General features: G+C 51.6%; 1 long non-coding RNA gene across 4 annotated transcripts; it reads right to left on the reverse strand.

The window, feature by feature from the left end:
* Positions 1 to 796: 796 nt before the first annotated feature.
* LOC110260052 (uncharacterized) lies at positions 797 to 22,039 on the reverse strand. 4 transcript variants are annotated; one of them, XR_002342838.2, is made up of 3 exons: positions 21,886 to 22,039; positions 2,540 to 2,734; positions 797 to 2,070 (listed from the first exon to the last, which is right to left on the reverse strand). It is a non-coding gene; the product is annotated as an uncharacterized LOC110260052 (long non-coding RNA). The 4 variants fall into 4 exon arrangements; XR_014839810.1 differs by lacking the exon at positions 21,886 to 22,039 and adding an exon at positions 4,246 to 4,434; XR_014839811.1 differs by lacking the exon at positions 21,886 to 22,039 and adding an exon at positions 3,955 to 4,046.
* Between the last annotated feature and the right edge of the window lie 1,574 nt (positions 22,040 to 23,613).

The raw sequence follows: 23,613 nt of genomic DNA on the forward strand, positions 1-23,613 counted from the left end.
GCTCCCGCTGGTAGGGGGCGGGGGCTCCACCTGCTGCCCAAAGTGGCACGTGCTTGTCTGAACTGCAGGTACTTTGCTGATCACAGGACAGGGCTGGGCTTGGGGCTGGAGGAAGGTGTAGGTGGAGGTAAACATCACCTTGGCAGTGACAGAGAAAGGGGGGACTCAATGCAGACCTCAACTTTTCTCCCGGTCCCCCTGCCACTTCTCAGATCCCACTGTGCTATTTGAGGGTCTCCCTCATGCCCTTCTTTCCTCAGGAGGTTCCTCTGTGCCTCCGCAGTCTCTGTTCCCCCTCACAGCCTGCATTCCCGCTCTGGCGGCGCCTGGACCTTCGTGAGTTGGTCTTCCCACGAGACAGGAAAGCACATCCCCCGTTTCCTGAGGAGCAGGACTCAGAAAGCATAGCTTTCTTCACTTTGTCTTAGAATCTTAGAGTGGGAGACCAGAGGAAGCTTCCAGATGTGAGAGCTATCCTTTCATTTGGCAGAAAAAGCCCAGAGAAGTCAGGGGACCTGCCCACCATCACACAGTGAGTCAGTCCTGGTTATCAGAGCACAGAGAGCGTGACTGAGGGCTGTTCTCTGACCACTCTGCCCCTTACCTATCCTGCAAAAAGAGGCTGCAAACATGTTGACATTAGAAGCTGGAAGTGGTTATGAGCAACGTATGTTTGTTGCATATTGTGTATTACATGCATTGTTGTATGTGTTGTGTGCGCGCGCGCGTGTGTGTGCGCGCATGCTGAGTCTTGAAGGATGACATCAGGATGCTCGGAGAAACAGACCAATGGAAGTTTTCTATATAAACATACATTTTATATACATTTAGTATAAGAATTAGTTCCTGCAATTATGAGGCTCCAAACCCCCGCAGTCTGTCATCTGCAAGCTGGAGAAGCAGGAAAGTGGGTGGTAGAATTCAGTCTGGGTCTAAAGTTCTGAGGAGCTTAGAAGCGTGATGCCCAAAAGCAGAAGGTGAAGGTCCCAGCTCAGAGAGCACATGGCTCATCTTTATGTTCTGTTTGCGTCCTCGGGGAACAGGTGATGCCCATCCACTTCTTCACTCAGTCCATCGATTCCAGTGCTCCTCTCTTCTGGAACCTTCCACACAGACACACCCAGAAGTGATGTGTGACCAGCTGTCTGGACATCCCTTAGCCCAGGCAAGTGGACACATGAAATTAACCACCACGAGGTTGAAAGGGAGACTTCCGGGCAGCTGAGCACCAGGAATGATGGCTGCTCCACCCTGAGAGGGAAGCCGGGGGGGACATGCCTTCTTCAATCCCGTCTGCGTGATGACCAGCCTGCAGGAGGCAGATGCGGAACGAGGGGGCAACAGAACAAACCCAAAGGCCCAGCCTAGCCCAGAGAAGAGGGTGATTTATCCTGCTGGTGCTGGGGAGTCTCACAGGGGCCAGGGCGGAGGCTGAACTGGGCAGGAGTGCCCTGTGGGGACATGGCACCTCCGGGAGGAGGGGCTTTGCACCCTGAAAGCCAGATGAGAGGCTCTGAGAGGCAGGCTCTGGGACTCTCTGAAGACTGGGGTCTCCGCAGGCAGTGGAAACCAGGAAGGGCTTCCTGGAGGAGGTGTCATAGCGTCTGACCCCGAAGCAGGTCAGGGCAGCAGGAGGAAGAGCTCTGCCGGTCATGAGGGGAGACAAGAGGACTTAAATCAAGGAAACAAGGAGTTCCTGCTGTGACACAGTGGGTTAAGAATCCGACTGCAGCAGCTCCAGTCACTGCAGAGGCGTGGGTTCAATTCCCATCCCGAAGCAGTGGGTTAAAGGATCTGGCGTGGCTGTGGATTCAGGCCCCTGGCTGAGGAACTTCCATAAGCCACTCTGGGGCCATAATAAATAAGTAAATGAATGAATGAATGAATGAATGAATGAATGAATAAAACAAGAACTAAAGAGGAATTCCTGTCGTGGCTCGGCGGTAATGAACCCAACCCATCCAGGAGGGTGAGGGTTCGATCCCTCGCCTTGTTCAGTTGGTTAAGGATCCAGCATGGTTGTGAGCTGTGGGGTAGGTCACAGACATGGCTCAGATCCCAGGGGCAGCCCTAAAAAACAGAAAAAAATAAATAAAAAAGAAACAAGATCTGAAGAAAGTTGTGCCCCAGGGTCTTGGGCAGCCCTGTGGGTCGGTGCTGCGGATCTCTGATTGCAAAGAGCTTGTGAACAAGCCAGGAAGTGTCCAGGAGGCTGGCACCCCTGCACTGGGAGAGGCAGCACTGTCTTGCTTTGACACACATCACTGTAACCCACATGTGCCCGCCTACCTTAGTCCTCCAACCTAACAAGAGGGCCTGAGAAGAGAAGACGTTTTCCTGCTATTAAAACGTAAAAGTAACATGGTGATTCATTTACGCCAACCGCTCAGCGGTCCTCACGTGTCCTTTTTCATATCTACACTTCCTCAGCTCAGGTGCTCCCAACTCCAGGCACAGGGGCCCCACTACCTCTCAAAATTTCCAGCGTGCAAATTCAAGTGTATTTCTAACATGGAATTGTTGAATGTTGGAACAGTACCTATCCGCTCTCGCGTGGGAAATCGGGCTGCCCTGATCTTCAGAGCGGAAGTGATGCTTCAGAACAGCGGTGAGCACAGCCCTCAGAGTTCTTGAGGTGGTGAGAGCAATGTGGATTCTTTCTGGTCCCACCTTCCCTCTTACAGCCTGGGCCTGTGATCTCAGCTCTCAGCTCTCCAAGCCTTAGTTTGCTTATCTGAAAAAAAAAAAAAAAAAAGAGGTTAATTCATGTCCATTTTCCAGGGCTGTTCAGATAAGCTAATAAACTCTTGGGTGTGAAGGCACTTTGAAAAGTAAGAAGTGCTCTTTCAGTGCAAGGTGTTTTCATGAATAATGATGATGATTATCATGAGTTTGTGTGGCAGCGAGGATAATAATAATTCATCCAGGAGTTCCCGACGTGGCACAGCAAAACAAATCCAACTAGGAACCATGAGGTCGCGGGTTCGATCCCTGGCCTCACTCAGTGGGTTAAGGATTCGGCCTTGCAGTGAGCTGTGGTGTAGGCTGCAGACATGGCTCGGATCCTGCATTGCTGTGGCTCTGGCATAGGCTGGCAGCAACAGCTCTGATCCGACCCCTAGCCTAGGAACCTCCATATGCCGTGGGTGCAGCCCTAAAAGGACAAAAGACAAGAAAGAAAAATTAATAATTCATCCACTAGAAAGTTTCTAACTCCCAGGAGGGTCTTAGAGCATAAAGCCAAAACGGCGAACATTCAACCTGCCGACACAGGGGGTAGACAATATAGCCCAGCCCCAGGGGTGGGGGGGATTTTCTGGGCAAGCTGTCCTCCAAAGGAACAGACCCTCAGAGAAGGAGTGAGCTCCCTGTCACCAGCAGCATCCAAGCAGCCTTGGATTAGCCCCTTGTCTCTGAGGACAGAGACGGGGGCTGCCGGTCCCGGGGGTGGGGGGTGGTTAGCTGGGTGGAGTGTGAACGAGAGAGTTCTCAGAACACTCTGGCTCAGAGTGGGTGACTCCAACTCCTATCCTTAGCTTCAGTTCCTGCTCTCCACGGCCCTGCCCTCAGCAGCAGTGGCCCTGCCCTTATAAAATCAGAGTCTTGGATCCTGTGGGCTCCCAGCCCCCACCTCTCCCCTCCTCTCTCAGTGAAGGCGGGGGTCCTGGGCTGCCTGCATTCCTCGGCCAGGAGCTCAGAAAGGCCCCCAGGCCAGCTGGAGCAGCAGGGTGGTCAGGGACCCCCTCCCCCAGGGGGCGATGGGGGTGGGGGGAGGAGGAAAAGAAGACGGGCTTCCTCCGCCGTTATCTCTCCCATCTGTAAACAGCGCCGGGTCCTCCCCAGGCAGCCTCAGCCTCACACTCGGGGTGACAGCGTGTTTGGACGTTCCGGGACCCTCACCCAGCCGCCTTTGTTCTCCGGGCTTAATGAAGGGGCTGCTAAAACCCCACTTGCCAGATAAGATGACAGGCCCGTCTTTTAGGGTTATGGATGGTACACAGAGGTGACGGGACGAATTCCTGTGTGCAGAGGGGTCGGAGTGCACTGCCTTTTGTCCAGCGGTGGACTCGTCTTAACTGGTACAAGGTTGGCCCTTCAGCTTCCAAAACAAACATTTCTGACGCATGCCGAGAGATTAGAGGAAGACAGAGGGAGGCAGGCGTTGGCAGAGGGAAGCAAAGGACATCGCCCCCGCAGCCCAAAGCCCAAGGGCACCCAGGAGGGGTTGTTTCCCCTTCTGCTCACCTCCAGACGGGGCCCCTTCCCGTTTCTCCCACGCTTCAGGATGACAGCCCCATCGTGTTCGGTGCACTTGCGTTTACAAAGGGCTCTCTCTTCATTCTACTTGCTCCTCACCACTCCTTGAGCATCGGGGGGGTGGAGGAGGCCCCCGGCTGATGGGATCTGCTTGGCCACTTCTTAGCCTTTGAACTTGAGCTCCGTCCTTTACCTTCCCGAAGAGGGAGGTTGTCACGCGGCTGTGGTGGAATCAGCATTAACTGGCAGAGTGGGGAAAGCTTGCAAGCTGCTGTGGGATGGGCGCTGGGCAGGGAGGGGATTCCTCTGCCCTGGTCACCACGTTCCAGCACCGAGAAACCGGGGCGGTAGGTGCATACTGCCTGGTTGTTAGTCTCATACATGACGCATGGCTGGATGAGGGGCCCTGGGGTTCTGCCAGAGCAGTTATGGAGGAACCTATATTTCCATGTACAGAAACAGACTCTTGTCCTGCCTTACAGGGTTCTGCACCCCACCACCCCTTTGAGCATCTCTGGTTGTAGCTAGAAGGCCAGAGCAGGTGGCTCCTCCCTGGGCCCTGCTCTCATGCAGCCCCTGGGGGCCAGAAGAGCTGCCCCCAGCCATGGGGCGCTGTGCCCACTCTCAGCTTCCACCAGGGGGCCCAAGCTGGCACCAACTTAGGCAACAGCCTCTTGTACCTCCCCCCTTCAACACACACACACACACACACACACACACACACACACACACACACACACACACACACACACACACACACTACGTTCCTGACTGTACTACTATGGCTGGTCTGGAGACCAGAGCCTGATTCTTTGGATCTGCCGAGTCTCCAGGCTGGACTTGAGTGACTCCTGGTTCAGCCCAGGCCTCTTCTCACTTATGAGTTGTCCAGAAGTTAACCGTGTCCTCTTTCTCCAGCACTTTAGACCAGAGAGATAAGAGGGGCCACGACAACATCAGTCCTCGAGGTGATGGCCCAGTTTGAGTCAGAGTGGTCCCACTTCTACTTTATCTGTTTCGACATTTCCAGCATTTTGTGTTTGTTTTTTGGCTTTTGGCCATGCCCCAGCATGTGGAAGTTCCCGGGGCAGGGATCGAACCTGAGCCCCTGTAGCAACCAAAGCCACAGCAGAGACAATCCCACCAGTCCTTAACCCACTGAACCACATGGAAACTCTTCTAGCACATTTTATTTTGCCAGAATCTTGTTCCCTTGCAGGTAACATCAGAGAGCTGAGTCAATGGGGGTCCCGAGGCCAGTGAGCAGGTGTGGAGCTGTGTTTCTGCCCCTGGGCCCTGATTTGCCCACAGTTGTATCTCTCCGCCTGGACCAGGGTGGAGGCCCTCCCAGGGGCTCAGCTGTCCTGCAAGCCCCACTCCCACCCCCGCTGGGGGGTTACTGAGGAAGGGCTGGTCAGGGGGCCTGTCAGCCCAGCGGCCCAATCACAGGCCCAGGGGCTGAGGTGGACAAAGCCCTCTGGGGCAGAGTCTGCAGCGTAGGGGTCAGCCTGATGCATTATGTAACAGAAAATAGGCTGTGACAGAGAACAATAAACACTAGGCCTGGGAGAGCAACTTTCTTTCTGGCAACGGCCCCACTGGTGAAGAAATGCTTCATCCACTTTCTTCTGCCCACAGACACATCCAGAGGGGGCGAAACGCCAGCTCGGGGACGCACCCGCAGTTCGGTCCCCCCCCATCTCCACCCACTCTCGCCACCTCTCATCGGATCTACCGCCAGAGCCTCGGCCTCCCTGCCTTCGCCAACCCGCTTCATCTTCCTAAGCCACGCCGGGGATACAGCCACTCCTCTCCACCGCTTTCCACGGCTCCACGTGGCCCCAGAATAAACTCGGATGGCAAAGCTGGCAAGCCACGGTCTTCCTTGATCACAAGCCACCGTGACATTTTCCGAAGGCACTTTCCACTTTCCGGCCACCAGGCCGTCACTCACGCCGTCCCCAGTGGCTGAAATGCCCGTCCCGCCCCGCTTCTTCCTTCACTGTTCCCATCCTTTTCAGTTTCTAACTGAAAACTCTCCTTGGCACCTAACCTCACTCTGTACGCTTGATGATTTTTTTCCCTCCACAGCATATTCCTTGCACCTCCATCCTCTGCGTTTGAGTTCCCACATCATTGTTAGCTGCTCGAGCGAAAGGATGGACTCATTCATTGCTGTGCATCCGTTCCTGCTCTGGAAGAGCTCAGCTCAAGAGGGAGAGGCAGGCATTGATAAACACCCGTGCGGCAAACTTTAGCGGTGCCACAGCAGAAAGATGCGCGGCGTGTTTGTTGAAACGTCTAGGTCATGGGAGCCGCTGGGCAAAGGCAAAGAAGGGGGAACCGGCTGATGAATACAAGGGACCGTAGCAGTCGGTGGAGTACTGCTAGAACATTCCTGGGAGAGAGGACCAGCCTCATAAGTTATGCTTGCCCTTTGAAAGACTTTTTTCATTATAAACCAAAATTAAGAAACTATCTTTTTTTGTTGTTGTTCTTTTTAGGGCTGCATCCGTGGCACAGGGAGGTTCCCAGGCCAGGGGTCAAATCACAGTTCTAGCTGCTGGCCAGCAAGGCAGGATCCGAGCCACGTCTGTGATCTACATCACAGCTCATGGCAACACCAGATCCTTAGTCCACTGAGCCAGGCCAGGGATTGAACCTGCATCCTCATGGATGCTAGTCAGGTTCATTAACCACTGAGCCATGATGGGACCTCCAAGAAACTATCTTAATATGAGTAAATACCACAAAGCCTCACAGATCAGAGTTTACGTCTTTATTAATTAAGATATCCAAAACAGCACCAAATCTGAAGAATGATAAGCAAGAAAGGACTAAGAAAAATGAAAACTCAGGCCCTGCTCTGCTTGGTCACTTTCCTGACCAGAGGGAAGGGAACTGATGTTGAGCCATCCACTCCAGAGGGACCCAGTGGACAAGAGAGAGGGGGGCAGCAGAAAGGAGAGATGACAGGAGGGCAGGATGTTGGGGGGAAGGGTTGGGTGAAATTTATCAATAACTTCAAAGGAAAGGATATCAAGTTGACAGATGGATAACAGACAAGGTATATTTTTTCCTACTTTGCCTCAGCCCAGAAGACACACTGACAACCTAACAGGAGAAAAATGGTTTTAAAATAGCAAATGATAATAAGAAAAGCTGATAATGAAGTGGAGGCACCCACAGCAGGGTACAAAATAGCCAAGCCAATAATGGGAAACTATTCAGAAATAGAGGGGAAATTGACACCTTGCCAGTTAACTCACCATCCTCTCTGCCTGCTCAAGTACACAAACAAAATAGGATAATTTACAAGGGAGAATCCATAGGCTCACAGGAAACTGTGTGCTTCAGGCTACTTCTCAAACCTCTGATTAGACCAGTCCTCAGAAATGTCTCCTTCTGTTAACCTCACAACAACCACCATTCAGTAGCATATTGATTTAATCATCTCTTATTTTAGGAATGTCTAAATGCTAAATTAATCTCATTAGTCTCCTCACCTATACACCAAAGTGCCTAGAACAGAGCCGATGGATAATAAATGGTATAAAAAAAATACTGGTAATAAATAAAATGTGGTATATACACACAATGGAATATTAGTCAGACCTTGGAAAGGAACAAAATTCTGACATACACCACAACATGACATTATGCTAACTCTTCATTAAGCAAAACAGCAAAGGACAAACACTGTGTGCCTGCTAATGGGAGGTACCTAGTCAAATTCATAGAGACAGAAGGTAGAATGGACACGACTAGGAGCTGGTGATGGGAGTTTTGTTTAATAGGTACAGAGTTTCCGTGTAGGATGATGAAAAAGTTCTTGAGATGGATGGTGGTGATGGTGGCACATCAGTGGAAATGCGCTTAGTGCCACTGTGCCATACACTTGAAAATTGTTAAAATGATCGATTTTATGTATATTTTACCACCAAAAAAAACAAAACAAAAAAAGGGCTGAGGGACATTAAGATTTCAGAAAGTGGAGGAAACAAACACACAGCTTTCTTCTCCCACTTTGCCCTCCCCAGTGTAATTCACAAAAAACTCTCAGGCTGGAGAGTTGACCAGAAGGGATTGGGCTTCCCCCACCCCCGCCCCCTGCCCCAGGATTGTTGACTCAGGTCAGAAGATGAAATCATTGGCCAATCAGGTTAGGTAACACTGGGAGTGCCACGGCCCCACCAGCTGTTCAACAGGGAGAGGGCAGGGGGGGTCTCAGGAAGGTCAAAAGAATGAAATGTATGATGAAATGACATTATCTGCAATGTCAACACACAGAAAGGGAATGTTGACATGCACCCCTCTGAAGTTGCACGGATTTCGCGTTCAAAGACTCCAGGGGAATTTGTATGTGGAGGACATATTTGCACTTGTTTATTTGGGGGAGAAGTCTGGGCCCCTCCAGGCTCTTCAGTCATTACAGCCAATGGATGAGCCGGTGGTCCCCATCTTCTCGGGTTCATGCCATGCTTTCTGTACTAGAATTTTTGGCTGTGCATCTGGAAGGATTAAACCACACACGTAGAAGGCACTTCCTCTGGCTCCTGTCAACCATGTGTCCCTACTCGAATAGAACTGGGGACTACACTGGCCTTCTCTTACATAGGCACACAGCAAATATTCACATACTCTGGCAAACGAGAGGTCTTTCTTTGTCATTACTTAACATTTGGACATTCCTCCTTTTTTTTTTTTTTTTTTTTTTGCTGGTAGCAAGACACATCCCACTCTACAAGTTCCTGTGTAGGACCCTCCAACTCCATGATTTGTCCAGCAGACAGAGTGTGTGCATCTTCACTTAGAGGCCAACGTCAATGGAGACTGAGGTTCTAGGGTTGGGACACTGACACCACAGACATAGATCTAGAAATTAGGTGTTTTCTAAGGGGGTGTTTTTCACTCCTCTGATTCTTTTGTACTGTGTTAAATTCAAGGCAAGCATTTTCTGAGTATCTGCGGCCTTGCTCACTGTGGCTGGAAACAAGACCATTCGGTAAGTGAGCCAGTGGACGAACAGAGACCAGGAGGACCCACGTCCAGGAGCCTGAGTACTAGACGACGCATCTCCACTGACCAGCTTTGCTCTCTTAGGCCAAGCTCGTCTTTTGTCCCAGACCTTGCTTCTTTATCCATAAAACAGAGAAAATAATGATTCTTTCTTGAGTGCTACGCAGCAAATTCTGGATGTGCATTGTCCCCAGTGCTCCATCCACCACCCCTATTTTTACAGATGAAAAAAATGAAGTTCAGTGATTGAAATGACTTGCCCAACACCACTCAGCAGAATGGGATTTGACTCTAGTTCCAATCTGTTGGGGCATCCATCTTGAAAAAACTTTTAGCACATTTTCATGCCCCTGAAAAAGAAATGCTACCTCATTTAGCAGTCCCAGCTTTCTCAGCCCTAGGCAACCACTCATCTACTTTCTGTCTCTATGGATTTGTCTGTTCTGGACATTGTGTTTAAATGGAATCATATAGTATGACTTTGGACTAGCTTCTTTCACTTAGCATATGTCTGCAAGCTCTATCCATATTGTAGCATGATGTTGCAGCATGATTTCGTAGCATGTACCAGAATTTCATTTTTAATATCAAATAATATTTCATTGGATGGATATGACACATTTTATTTATTCACTCCTAGACATTTGGTTTGCCTCACCCTTTATGGCTATTATGAATTATGTATCATTTGTTCTTACTGATACGGAATGTGCAAACTATAAAATGTACAGATTTTCAGTGCTAGTTTTTATGGTCTGAAGAAGGTCCCCGGTGGAACTGCCACTGCTGTGAAGATAAAGGACATTTTCACCAGCCTACAAAGCCCATCCTAGCCTCCCCCACCACCTAGGAGCAACCCCTGTTCTGATCTCTGTCTCCGTAGTTTAGCTTTGCCTGTCTCAAAATTTCATGGAAATGGAATTAGATATGTATGTTCTCTTTCATGTCTGGCTTTGTTTTTTTGCCACCCCTGCATCATGTGTGGAAGTTCCAGAGCCAGAGATCAAACCTGAACCACACTAGTGACTCAAGCTATAGCAGTGACAACACCGGGTCCTTAACCACTAGCCACCAAGGAACTCCTATATCTGGCTTCTTAAACTTGACATAACAACACAGAATCATCCTGTTGCTCTGTGTATCTATCATTGCTCTCATCTGGGTTTTTTTAAGAAAACACAGTATTTGAACAGGTGAAACTGAGTGACAAAGGACATTAGGGGAGTGGGGACACACAGCAGAGGCCCAGAAGGGCAGGCAGAGCTGGGTGGTTCTGGCTGACCTCCAGGGGAGACTCGCAGGGGCCCAGGAGTGTGCCCAGAATCTAGGATGAGCAAGAGGAGTGTTGTGACAATGGCAAGGACTACAGAAGGGGGCTGCCCTTCCTGGAGCCTTCATCCTTTATGTCCGCTGATCTTCCCAACAGCCCCAGAAGGCTGATGGTCAGGCCGTCTCTCCAGACCTACTCGGCGCCCCCTGCAGATTCTCATGCCACTGCTTCAGTTTCCCCTCTGGACCCTGTCTGACCAGTCCTTTTACCTCTTAAACCCTTAGCTCTGGCAAGAGGCAGAGCAGACTTGAGCACAGCACCCTCTCCAATCCCTAAAACCTTTTTTCAGAGAAGCGCCGCCTCCTTTGAAGCCCTGGGCCTGGCAGCTGCCTCCCCCAGGTTGCTTTTCTGCACCCAAGCTGCTGACACCTATGCCCTACTCCTCACAGCAGGCAGTGTGCCCGCAGCTCAGCCTGGCCAGCCGGGAGGGGTGTTGAAACCTGTTTATGATTTCACATAATTAACGCCTGCCTCTGGATGTTGCCGCAGGAGCACGCGGCTGGGTGAGGGAGTTGCGGCAGCCTAGGGCACAGGGGCGAGACCCCGGCCCCAGAGAGTGACTGTCTTTCAGGCCCCCTGCAGGTTAGAGTCCAGCCTGACCTCCACGGTCCTGCCACCCTGTCAAGGGCCAACCTGACCAGGACAAAATGGCCAGAGGGGCTTAGGAGGCAAAAAGCTGAGTCCTCTTCCCGAGGACTGTTAGGTGGGAGGGTTTGCAATCTCAGTGCCCTGGACGGGGCCGGGTGGGCAGTGGGGAGATCTGGGTCCCAGCCCCCACCCCTGACCATCATGCAGGAGGACCTGGAACCATCCGTCCTCTGCCGACTGGTCTTCAGGCCGCCCTGTCCAACATGCTGGGCTCTTGTGAGGCTAGAAGGAAATAACACACAGAGAGCTCTTTGGGAAAACATTAACAACCTCACTGATGGCACCTAAGGGTTGGCCTTTCGGCCCTGGTGTCCTTACTCATGTGAGCTGTCAGCCTTTGGAGGTAGGAACAGGAAGGCAGAGGGGGCTGCTGTTAACAGAGTGGCCTCCCTAAGTCAACTATCTCTCTCTGGCCCTCACTGGCCCTCCTGGAGGGAGCCTGAGGTATGCAAAGCATTATTACCCCATTTCACAGAGGAGAAGACGGAGGCTCGGAGACGTTTGTGTGGATCTGAGACAGACCTGAGCATACAGTTGGTGCTCAGGATTTGCTGATTGACTTGTAGACTGTATTGCATGACAGTGCTAATATCAGCTCAAGTGAACGCTGACTGCAACTGGCAGAGTTGATGTAAAGAATGTTTCCAGCGATGCTATTTAGAATTATACCAGTTATGCTCTTTAATTTTCATTGATTATTGAGTTGTCTTCTTAGTGTTTATTGTTTCCCAGAGAAATAAATGAGTATCGTAAAAAAATTTTTTTTCAGCTCATTTCGACATCAGCCCCCATCCCCACCCTGGTGCCCCTCAGCAGCCCCTCATCCCGTGCACAGCAGCCCTGTGCTTGGAGGGGTGTCCCCCTGCCCTGGGGCTGGGGCCTGGGAGAGCTGGACAAGGACAGAGCTGAAGACAGATTCCAAGTCCTGCTTGTCCTACATGGTGGCGAGATTAGTCCTTCAAGGGACCTATCTATTGTCCCCTCCCAAGGTCTCTCGGCCACCCGGAATCTTGTGCCCTTCGTGGGCTCTGCAGTGTGTGGGACCACTGCTGCCCAGGGTGACACCCAGGCGTGCACCTCATCTTCCCAGGAAGGCGGATGTCCCAGCAGAATGAGAAGCAGCCACAGAAGATCAGAATGCCCCTCTCCCACCCGTCCCAAGATGACTCTGTCCCCGTGACCCAGTGTGACCAGTCCAGCCACATCAGGACATGTGTCCCTCAGGGAGCCTAAGGTCGGGGGTGGGGGAAGCACACAGCCAGGAGAAGAGCTGTGTGGCCAAGTCCCCCTTACTCGCTCATTCCTTGCCACGATCACACAAGGTCTAGGAGAGGCCCTGTGCTGGGCACTGCCGTCCCCGAGACAAAAACACCAAGACCCTCCATTAGGGACCTCCATGCAGTTCAGGAAAGACCAGAAAACCACAGTGAGCAGCTCAACTACGGTGAGGAGCATGTGGGGCATTTGCACAGAGCTGGCTGCAACAGGAACCTGGGCCACCTACCTTAGTGGCTCCTGCTGGAAGGCTTTTGGGCAACCATGTAGCAGCTGCTATAAGCAAGGCTGGAACCTCAGAGGCACCAGCAGAGAGGGTGGAGGCAGGAGTGGGGGTCACAGTGGGACCCAGGCCTTCGGTCTCGGCCCCTGCCAGCAGATGTGCATTAAATGCTGGCTGTCACTATAGCCATCCTGGCATCACCATTCGCATCAGGCCACCACCAACCACTATTTCCACTCTGCCGTGGTCTTCCCCTTTCCCATCTGTAAAATAAGGGTTTGGATGCCAAGATCTCACAAGACTTTTCCAGCCCTGGTTTTCTAGGTTCAATACTCGTGTAATCCTAAAAGCCCTGGCGCTGAGGATTCCACAGGCCCCTGAGTTCGGGTCCAGCTTCACCCCTTCCTGGCTGCCTAACTTCAGACAAGGTATTTAAGCCTCTGAACCTCAGCCTCCCCATCTGGCAAAATGGGATCAAACCAGTACTCTCCTTGGACAGGATTTTTGTGAGTGAGGATTAAATAAGAAAGTGTTATTAAACTCTACTTAAAAGAGACACATGCACCCGCATGTTCATTGCAGCACTATTCACAATAGCCAAGACATGGAAACAACCCAAATGTCCATCGACAGATGATTGGATTCGGAAGATGTGGTATATATACACAATGGAATACTACTCAGCCATAAAAAAGAATGACATCATGCCATGTGCAGCAACATGGATGGAACTAGAGAATCTCATACTGAGTGAAATGAGCTAGAAAGACAAAGACAAATACCATATGATATCACTTATAACTGGAATCTAACATCCAGCACAAATGAACATCTCCATAGAAAAGAAAATCATGGACTTGGAGAAGAGACTTGTGGTTGCCTGATGGGAGGGGGAGGGAGTGGGAGGGATCGGGAGCTTGGGCTTATCAGACACAACTTAGAATAGATTTATAAGGAGATCCTGCTGAATAGCATTGAGAACTTTGTCTAGATCCTTATGTTGCAACAGAAGAAAGGGTGGGGAAAAAAATGTAATTGTAATGCATACATGTAAGGATAACTTGATCCCCTTGCTGTACAGTGGGAAAATAAAAAAAAAAAAAAAAGGAAGTGTTATTAAAAGACCCAGCACAATAGATGGGTCTCCTCTCCTTTGTGCTCTCTCTCTTTCTCTCTTCTTTTCCTTTTTTGGCTCAGTAATTTTCCCCCAGAAGGACAAGCTCTATTCTGGGGGAGATTCAGGGAGGATAGCAAGCAAGTCCTCTTCTCCCAGCTCTCCCGTTGCACTCAGAGGATTTGCAGAACTCGAGCGATGAGGCCTGGGGGGCAGGGAGTCAGAGGGTCAGGCTTCAGACATGGGGGAGGGACTCGAAGGTGATAACCACGGTGAAAAGAATGCTCGCCTCACAGCCAGGGTCTCAGGCCCTGGACCCCGTGCTCTGCCCGCTCTTTAATCCTGACAGCAGCCTGCAGAAGAAGGCTGTCAGCTCCTTCTCTTAAAGAGAGAGGGAGTTCCCAAGAGGGACCCGAACTTTTCTTGCTGCCGGGGGCCTCAGGAACGCCCAAGAGCAAACCGGTGGAGAGGCTGTTTCCGGACAATAGCCTATTAACACTCATTACCCATAAAACGGGTAGTTTTCAAATAGCCAGATAATTGAGGCCATTGGGTGGAAGGGGCCTGGAATTACCTGATTAACTGCCTCACTTCTGGGCCTCACGTGTTCAGACACAGCCTAAGAGAAGCTGTTGGCGCTTTGAAGTCTTATTGCACTTTCCCTGTCTCTCCTTTTCCAGTCTGAGCATCCAAGCCCGCTTCCTGCTTCGTGCAAGAGAGTGCACCCCCCCATCCGTCAACGCGGGACAGCCAGAAAATTTATTTTTAATCCTCATTTTAAAAAGCAGCCCGTTTGGCCTTTTCTCTGCTTTTATCTAGATCCAAGAACAGCAGATTCATTCATTCATTTGCTCCTTCAATAAAAAGGTGTATCAAGTACCTACTACCTGCCAAGTTCTTGTCTAAGCTCCAGGGGATACAGCAGCAAAACAAAAACAGAAATAGAAGGGGTGCCCCCTACCCCGGAGCTCAAAGGCTGGCTCACGGCAGGGAGGGTGTGGACAAGCCTTGGAACGCCTCCCAGCCTCAGGTCCGGTAGAACAAGGACGGTGACAGGACCTGCCCCTGGGGTTATTTAGCGAATGACAGGCCACCTTCTCTAAAAATAAGAAACAAAAGCAAATTCCCTGCTCACCTAGAAACTACCTTCTAGGAGTTCCTGTGGGAGCGCAGCGGAAACCAATCCGACTCTTAACCATGAGGTTGTGGGTTCCATCCCCGGCCTCGCTCAGTGGGTTAAGGATCCGGCGTTGCTGTGGCTGTGGTGTAGGTCAGCGGCTAAGCCCCGATTCCACCCCTGGCCAGGGAACCTCCATGTGCCGCGTGCGGCCCTAAAGAGACGAAAGAAAGAAAGAAAGAGAGAAAGAGAGAGAGAGAGAGAGAGAGAGAGAGAGAAAGAGAGAAAGAGAGAAAGAGAGAAAGAAAGAAAGAAAGAAAGAAAGAAAGAAAGAAAGAAAGAAAGAAAGAAAGAAAGAAAGAAAGAAAGAAAGAAAGAAAGAAAGGAGAAATTACCTTCTAGAAGGAGAGAGACCAATAAATAAAGAAGCAGGTAAACAATGTTCCAGGCAGGAAAAGGGGCTTTGGAGAAAAGAGCGAGGGGAGAGGGGGTGTCATTGTATCTGGGGGTCAGGGGAGGCCTGGGCAGAGAGGAAGTGGGGTGGGGGGGCTCCGAGGTGGTGAGAGCTTCTCTGCTCGGAGGAACACAGGCTGCCCCAGAAGGGCTGCATCCCAGGAACCCCTCAGTCCTGGGGACCCTGGGATGCTGGTCACCTCAGGAGCAGGACGTGCAGAGCCTTGAGGGGTGCAGGTGGAGCAGACGGAGCGTGGCCCAGAGCAATGGGCAGAGGCCTGGCCAGAGCCCACCAGGCCATGCAGGCTTTTCCTCCTCAGTCCTGACCTTTCCGTGAACACCCTGGAGCCGCTCTGCAATGGAGCAGCATCCCAGAAGGGCGGATGGGGAGAAATGTTTCTTGGCGAACACCCAGTAGAATGCCTGGGGTCTTAGACCGTGTGTCAGAATAACCCCAGGAGGCAGCACCTCGGCTGGCCGTCTTTGTTTTCCAGAGCAGCAAAGCAGGGGGTGGGGTGGGGTGGGGTGGGGTGTCCGTCCCTTGCCCACACTCTCCTGGCGGGTGAGCCAGGCAGGGTCCGAAGTGGGTGGCCGGCTCCCAGCACACTGCACGGCCCCACCGTCCCCACACACGTGCTGTCTGCTGTCTCTCCATCCCAGGCAGGAGTGGCAGGCAGGACAGGGCTGAACCCCTCATGTTACAGGGGCCAAGAGTGGTGGGTGGAGCATCACACTGGCAGTGGTTGGGGCGCTTTTTAATAGAGGCCTCGTAAGGAAATAATTTAATTTAATTATCCCTGGCCTGTTCTTTCCCGAAGACTTAGCACAACTGGTGATGCCCATAGAAGAAAGAGACCTTCTCTCCCCCACGCCCAGGCCAGGCTTCCCGCTGGGACCAGGCTCCGGGGAGAGACCTCCAGGAAAGGGGCATTGGGCCCGGGGTGTCCTGGCCCACCCACACCTCCCTCGTTCCAACGTTGCCACTCCCCAGGGCCGGGTGACGAGGGGGTCTCCACTGCACCAGAAGCCGTCCCGAGGGAACATGCCTCGACCTCCGTCCCCTCATCCCCCAACCACCACCCCGCTGCTCCTTTCCGGGGGTGGGGGTGAATTATTTGTTTTTCCTGTTGCCCTGATTTATGGGCCACTTTGTTCTTTATCTATTTGCACAAACTCAGTAAAGTGACCCGCTCCTTCCCAGAGGTCAGAGATTCTGTCAACACCTTGGGGTCACAGGTCAGTCGACCTGCCCGGGCTGGAGGGGGTTACAGGAGGTCACCTGGGAGTGGACAGGAGACACCGATTTTGCTCAGGCCAAGTGGCCCCTCGCTGGGACTCCTGGGCAGAGGGGGGACGTGATCACACGCAGAGCTGAGCACCTCCTGGGCCCTGGGTTCTGAGCTTGGCTCCGCCCTAATCTCCCAGCAACTGTCCCGACCGAGACGTCAGGGTCCCTGGTTCACCGAGGTGGGAACAGAGGGTTTTTGTTTTTGCTTTTTCTTCGTTTTAGGGCCGCACCTATGCATATGGAAGTGACCGGCTAGGTGTCACATCGGAGCTGCAGCTCGGCTACACCCCAGCGGGGTCCAAGCCACATGTGGGAATCCAAGCTGTGTCTGCAACCTATACCGCAGCTCCTGGCAACCCCGGACCCTTAACCCACTGAGCAAGGCCAGGAATCTAACCCACATCCTCATGGATACTAGGTGGGTTCTTAACCCACCAAGGCATGGCAGGAACTCCCTGGAGCAGAGGCTTTGAGCGTTGGAAATACCCATACAACAGAACATGAAGTGGGACTCACGTGAGAGTCCCCTGACTGTCATTCCAGGCATTTGACCATCTCATGGTCCAGCCAAGGCACATGGGCCCGGAGGGCTCTGCTGACCAGGACTGATTTATGCCTCTTCTAGCTGGGGGCTCAGATCAGAGAGGCCAGCCAGCCAGCTCTCTTGCCTGCATCCTTGCCTCTGTGAGGGACCACGACCCTCTCCTTCCCACCCCCCACGCCTCCCTGTGGATCCCAGGGCTGCTCCATTTCAGGGCCTCTGGATCGTGTCAGCATGAAGGTCATGGGGGACAAATGCAAGCCATCCCATGGGCAGACATCCCTCCACACACCCACGGGCAAGTTGGAATCCCTGGAATCCCTGCCCGGCCCCCAGTGCCAAATCCCCAGGAGGCTCCGAAGGTTCACGGAGGAGCCCATCCCAAGGGCTCTGCAAATGGCAGGTTCCCCCCCTCATCCCCCCCAGCCTCAGTCTCCTTCATCAGTGGCATCGACTTCCCAAGAGATGGGGCCAGGGGCCCACCGGATAAAGCAGGGCGTGCTTTGTGAATTGCCAGGAATTTCCATCTCTTTATTTCATAGAGAAAAAAAAAAAAAAATGGAGCAGACAGGGGAGCACAATGGGCCCAATTTACGCATTGCCTGAGATGTGGCTCCACCAGACTGCCCAGGAGTCCACAGCACTAAACAACAGCAGGGGCCCTTTCCTGCAAACGTATCCCCAAAATGGATCCACCACACTCTCTCAGGAAGTTTGAGAAATGTTGCAAAGGACCAGCCTCAGCCAACCAAGGCCGACCTAACGTCATCCTGCCCATTCCAACATGTTCCAAGTCGGCCACTTGGAATTCTATTCAGGCCACAGCCAAAGGCATTCCTCTAAGCCTAGATTAACCACAGAAACCCACGACAATAAACACGACTCAATTAGATTTGACCTGTGCCAGCTCAATATTTCCATCATACCACAAACTCCATCATATTCCACCTAGTACTCAAATAACTGAATCCAACATAACCTGACCGGTCCATTCCAGTTCTTCTCGGAGAACAAATACTCCAGCCCATGCCAACCAGTTAACCCAGTTCACACTGATATGATGCTCAATGTGCCCCTCTCCAAATGACACAGTCCAACCTACCACAGACAAATGTCTCTGTATCTTAAAACAAGAACATTTTTTTTTCAGGTGAGAAGTCAAGTCCAAAGAAAGCAGCACTTTCAATATTTCCAACCATTTAGCTGCAAGGTAAGTCTTCTTTGGATCAACACGGCAGGATGTTCCCACTCCAGCCTCTACCTGAGACCCTCTCCCTCCTTCTCCTCATCACCTGTGTTTCCCCGTCTGTGCTGTGGGCAGCCCTCACCTTGGACACGATAATTTCCCAGCAAATTTCAGCCTACCACATTTTTTCATCTTTTTCCCTAGCATTACTGGGACTGCTCCTAGTCCAGGGGAAAGCCTATACTCCATAAGGTCCTTTACTGTTTGTGTGAAGGGGGTCTTCCCCGGTCACACAGGGAGCTCCTGGAATCAGGAATCAGGGTGATGGCAAATTCTCCATAACATATATGGCCATGTATGAGACTTTCAGCAATCATTTTATTTTATGTATTGGTCTTTTTAGGGCTGCACCCTCGGCATGATGGAGTTCCCAGGCTAGGGGTCCAATCGGAGCCACAGCTGCTGGCCTACGCCACAGCCGCAGCAACGCCGGATCCTTCACCCACTGAGGGAAGCCAGGGATCAAACCCGCAACCTCATGGTTAAGAGTCAGGTTTGTTTCTGCTGAACCACAACCGGAACTCCTCCGTGATCAATTAAACCATGCACACTAATTTTTACTCTACATGTCATCTTCATCTTTAGATTCTCACTCTCCTAAAGCAGGCGGTTCTCTTGGACTGCTGTTCCCTCACTCTTGCCTGCTTCCGATTCATTTCCCATCCTGCAGCCAGATTAAGTTTTAAAAACCTGTCATTCATACCTTGAACGTCCTTGGGTGGTTTCCCATCACCCTTGACAAAGCCCAGACTCCTTAATAGGGCTTCTCAGGCCCTTTACGACGTGTCCTTCACTCACCCCATCAACCTCAGCCTCTCCTGTCGTCTGCCTTTCTCCTCCTCTGGACCTGTGCATTTATTATCTCTATTACTGAAACATCATCTCCGCCCCTCCCTCCAGTTAGTTTCGTCTCATACTTAAGAACTTAGCTTAAGAGCCACTTATTTCAGGAGGACTTCCCAGACGCTTAGACTAGATTGGATTCCCTTGCACTCTATCTCCGTATCTTTCTACCCTTATCAATTTTATTGCAGTTTCTTGTGTAATGATCCCCACATAGAGGCAAATTCCATAATGGTGAGAACCATGTCTGCTCTTTTTCCTTGACGGCCTGTGTACACAATAAATATTGAATGAATGAACAAGATACTGTCCATTGCCTCTGACCTAATGACGGAAAGTCTCCATTTCACTCATTCATTTATTGTTTCATTTATTATTTCAACAGATATTCCTCAAATATGTTGGACACACCAAACACTGCTATGAGCTCCAACAGGTCCAGTGGGACAATCCTCGCCTCTTCACATTTATTTAGGTCTACATACATCTGTAAAAGGACCTTCCAGTGCATTCTGTCATTCAACCATGTGCAAACCAAGGACCCGCCTTTTCCCCAGCTCTGTGAGAGCATACATATGGGAGTACAGGGCTGATTAGCTCAGACTGGATATGTAGGGTAGACTGGTGTCAGGGAAGCCTTCACTAAGAGAGAAACCCTTGAAAGTCGCAAAGAATGAGGAACAGTTTGCTAGGCTGCCAAGGGTGTAAGAACATTCCAGGCAGATGGAGAGGCTCCTGTGAACGTTGGGGCCATGATTTGGGATTGCAGGGTATAGAAGAGAGCAGCAAAGAGAGAGTTTCCACTCAGCATCGCCTTGGGCCTCTTCACGACAACTCGCTCACTCAGGGAACACCTCTGGACCACTCGAGGGCCCCCTCCCAGATACACACCGGCTGACTTATCCTTATGAAGGACAAGAAAGTGAAGTGATTTGCTTTAAAGGAACATACCAGGAAGTGACAGAGCTACGATTCCAGCCCAGGTGTTCCTGACTCCAAAAAACAAGCTCTCTTCTCTACATTCTGATTTTCAAGGAGGCCGCCAACAAAAGATTCACTTTCCTGGGTCTGGAAGGGAAGATTGAGGAACTGTATAGCTTGTTTTGGGGGAAATTCATTTTAGGGAGGCTCCTTCTAAATATGCTAAATGAATATCCGAGGCAATTATTCAGATAATTAATGTCAGAAACACTCCCACAGATTTTTTTTTCTCAATTATTAGCATATTTCAGGTGTAAAGTGCTGGGGTTTTTTACTTAAATTATTTGGTTAATTGTCTCGCAGGTGTTGACACATTCTCGGAGGGAGGAGATTGCCAAATCCATGTGCCCAGACCCCAGCCCCAGGCACCTTGGCACAGAGGGACCTTTGTGAGTGAGCCGCCTAGTAGGAATAACAGTTATTATTAGCTGAGAACATGAGATGCTGGAAAGTTGGCATGTGCCCAGTGCAGAAAATGTGTTGCCCACCCCCTCCCCAGAATTGCCTGTATGGGCAGAGAGACTAATGAGCAGCCTGGTTATTCTTTCAAAACTGACCTGGTAGGAAATGTGGCTCTGGATAATAGTGCCAGGAGTTTTGAAATTAATACATTTAGAGAATGTTTACACATCAGAGAGAGAAGCGCTCGTAAAATCGCCTGAGCAAACCCCCTCATGTTATGGATGGTGGTGCCCGGGCCAGAGAAGGGCACCCCTGACCGGGGTTCCCCCAGCTGGCTTGTCCTCATCCCTTCACTGTGCTGAGTCTGATTCTGTCCTCCTGCGGAGAACCGTCTGCCACGTCCCCCTCCCGTGTGCCCTCTCAGGGACGCTGCCCTGAAAGCCAGCGTCCAACAGAAGACACGTGGCTTCTGATGCTATCTGGGCAGCCACAGATTCTTTTCAGTGTCTCCAATGAGCCAGGTATTTAATCATCACGGAGGTGAGCAGGATTACCTCCATCTTGCAGGTAAAAGAAACAGAGGTTCGCAAAGCTTGGTGGCCTCGACAAAGCCCCCAGCCAGGGATTATTAACCAAGACTCCTCCTTCTAAAAATGTGTCTACTCCTGCATGGGGATTCAAAATCCCCAGTAGTTCATGGACTGACAGGGCCTCCATTGTGTGTTTAAAGGCAGTGCGCTGGAGAAGAACATAGCCAGACTAAGAAGGAGAAGGTACGAAAGGGACTCAGTCAAACTGTGACCTCAGGAAAGTCCCTTCCTGTCTCTGGGCCTCAGTTTTTCCACCTTTAAAATGGTGCCATTGGACAAGTTATTTAAGAACTTGAATAAACCCGCAATATGGTGCCTCTGATCCCGCCCACTCCTCAGTCCTAACCCCACACACCCCTTCCTGGGCAGCTCCAGGTTAATTCAACCCATTGTCCACTCCATCTGTCCACAGATATTCGCCAAGGACCTATTCTGTCCTGCCTGCTGTTAAGCGTCCGCATCTACAAGCTCCATCATTCCTCAGGGTGCGATTATCCCCTGGAGGGGAGAGCAAACTGAGCTCTAGTGCAGGGGAGTGACTGCTCCGGGCTGTCTCACCTGATGCTGCCCCGCAGATCTGGAACAGGTGTTAGGGTTTTGCGACTCCACATTCAGGGCACCACCCCCAGGACCAGAAGCCTCTCCAGGCTCACAGGCCAAAGTCGCCCCAGGGGTTTATGGCTCAGGCAGGCCAGCAGACAAGGTCAACCACGGAAAGCCACGGAGGACCACCCCTTTTCAAGGTGCTTGTACTCGCAAGGCCCAAGGTCCAGGCCCGGGACATTCCTCTCCCTTTGGGCACTTTGGTCAATGACCTCAGCCCAGGGTATCAATCAGGCCCAGCCTGGGGCTTTGCCCTTATGCTCTGGGGCAGAAACTTGGTGGTTTGGACCAGAGTCAGCTGAAGCCCCACAGGGCCAAAGATGCCTCCAGCTGTGACCTCGGAGAAATGCACTCGGAGGTCCCCACGGGAGCAGCTGACGCACAAGAGACAGTCGGCCACCCTCCCAGCTGAAAGATCTGGCATTCCTGCCTCCCGCGCCCTCCCCCCCGCCCCCCAGCACTGCATCCCACACAGCCCCTCCCAAGGGAGGCGCAGACAAGAGGCGGATTCAGTTCAGACACAATAAATGCACAGAACACGTATCCGCCCTCCATCTCCCATCTGATCTGAGGCTCATTCCCGCACCCCACCTCCCCAGCCCAGATCAAGTGTCAAACAGGCAGAGCTGGTTCTGAGAAATGCCCTGTTTCCTGCGATGCGATGCCCTGGTCCCCGCGTAATGAAAAGAAGTTTGGGTTAGAAGCCACCTTCCTGGGCGCAAGAGAAGAGCTTCCATTCATGATGCCCGTAACCTGGGCACTTCCCTTCCTCTCTCTGGGCCTTCATTTCTTCATCCGTTAAGCCCTGTTCTCTCCACCTTGAGGGTCCAGTGGGGGGTTATCTGGATGTAGAGCTCAGGCACTGGACCCACGGCTGGGCCTCTGCACACCAAGCTGCTTTCTTTTTCTTTGGGACCCCACCCCCACCCCCACTGCACACCCCACCCCGTGGTCAACCCCCCATACACTGTGAGCCCGGGAACAATGTTGAGCAGACATTTGCCATTCTCTTTGGCCCCCCAGAATCTGAACCCCCTCCCTGTATATCGGCCACCATGAGTCTTGGAGGGAGGCAGAGTCTGTGTTCCCAAGACACAAGCTGACAATGGCCGGACCTGACGTTGCCAGCCCAGCGCAGGGGTTCCTGTCCTGGCCTCCACCAGGAGCTGCAGCTACCCAGACCTGACTCAGGCTGGTCATCCAGGAAGTGGGGACCCTTTCTGGAGGAGGAGAAGTACCTGCAGCAGATGGAGCTCCTGGGCAGCAGTGACCACTTGGCTGGCAGTGGTGGCCATGTCCAGAGTCGTGTCCAAGGCTGGGCACGTCCATGAGCAAATGTCAGCCTCCAGCACTCAGCGGTGCAGGTGGTCTTGTCCTCACATCCGGCTCTGCCGTTTGGTTCTCACCCCAGACCTAGGTCTCTACCCCTCCCGAACTCTCCGAACTACCCTTTGAGGAATCCTTTTCTGTTCAGGCCTTCATTTCAGTTGCTGGCAGTTCAGAACACTGACTGATAAAGATGTCACCTGACGAACCATTTCCCAAATTGTCCAAAGTTGGCTTTCAGTCTTGGTCTTGACTCTGAGCATCTGTGAGACTTTGGGCTCATCGTTATAATCTTCAATAGTAATACCTGCACGTAGTATTACTTGAGCGAGTAAACGAGGTCATATATGTGGCAAT

Source organism: Sus scrofa, chromosome 3 (assembly GCF_054392235.1).
Source record: "Sus scrofa isolate SSC_HxYL_T2T_F1_AM1 chromosome 3, Sscrofa_HxYL_maternal_Yorkshire_Landrace_v2.0, whole genome shotgun sequence".
Lineage (NCBI taxonomy): Eukaryota > Metazoa > Chordata > Mammalia > Artiodactyla > Suidae > Sus > Sus scrofa.